Here is a 358-nt window from a genome sequence, read left to right on the forward strand (position 1 = left end):
TTACTGATTACTCCTTTTAAAAGTAATCATGTTACTATTCCAATTACTTTATTTCAAAAGTAATTAGTAATTAGTTGAAAACATGCCAGCAAAGAGCGCTGCATTTATAATCTCTAAAAGACATCTCAGTTCATCGCAATCTCACAAATCTCTGTTATAACACAATAAATATATGCATAATGAATCTTTCATAATGTCTACAATTCGTGTGTTATAATGAGAGGATTCGTGAGCACGCAAATTTCAGCACTGCATTGCTCAACGCTGCAAACACATGTTATAGCCAAAATAGAAACTCGCTTGGACCTGTTAATCGTTTATATATTTTATATTAGTTCATGTTGCTTTTGTGCAATAG

The 358-nt window shown here is 31.8% G+C and overlaps 1 protein-coding gene across 1 annotated transcript in view; it reads left to right on the plus strand.

The window, feature by feature from the left end:
* The window catches only part of frs3 (fibroblast growth factor receptor substrate 3), an 11,195-nt gene that overhangs the window by 9,230 nt on the left and 1,607 nt on the right, over window positions 1-358 (plus strand). The gene's annotated exons all lie outside the window — the stretch shown is intronic.

Source organism: Sinocyclocheilus rhinocerous, unplaced genomic scaffold, assembly GCF_001515625.1.
Source record: "Sinocyclocheilus rhinocerous isolate Xijiao unplaced genomic scaffold, SAMN03320098_v1.1 scaffold1710, whole genome shotgun sequence".
In the NCBI taxonomy this organism is placed as follows: Eukaryota; Metazoa; Chordata; class Actinopteri; order Cypriniformes; family Cyprinidae; genus Sinocyclocheilus; species Sinocyclocheilus rhinocerous.